The sequence below is a fragment of the Mastacembelus armatus genome, chromosome 5, assembly GCF_900324485.2.
Source record: "Mastacembelus armatus chromosome 5, fMasArm1.2, whole genome shotgun sequence".
NCBI lineage: Eukaryota > Metazoa > Chordata > Actinopteri > Synbranchiformes > Mastacembelidae > Mastacembelus > Mastacembelus armatus.
Window position 1 is genome coordinate 15,912,319 of NC_046637.1, and position 634 is coordinate 15,912,952.

A 634-nucleotide genomic window follows, 5' to 3' on the forward strand; every position below is an offset into this window, starting at 1 on the left:
TTGGCTGGCTGCAGTCAGTGGCATCCTTCTTGTTATGATGGCATTGACATGTCTGTTGTGCAGCATTATGATGTCTGTTGTGGTGCACTGCTGCAGAAACCACATACCATTAACAGACACATACCATATAACACTATTGTGTCTGTGCAGTGAACAGCACATTAAAACAGATAAAAGATGACTTATTCATCATTTTGAAATCATACAAAATGTTCTCCTTGCAATAGTTATATAGATTATAAATTAAATATAGATTTAATTGTTAACTAATTGTATTTATGATTCTACTTGACTGACATGACTGTACTTTGAATTCTGGGCACTTTTATAAAGCTGATGAGCTTTTTTCAGTCTCCAAAACATTTTATGTTCTGTCTGTATTATTATATTGACATTTATGATGGATTATATCTATGGATTAAAGTCCAATAAATCTAGTTTTATTTTTGAGATTAAATTTTATTTTGTTGTTTTCTGCAATCTCTATGTACATGACAAACAACTCATCAAATGCCACATGCTGGTGATGTCATTGATGTTTCTGAATTCACCAATGCAGTGACATACATTTTTTTAGTACAATTTACAATAAATATGTAGTAACTAGAAAATTGCATTTCCTGCGGAAGATGCG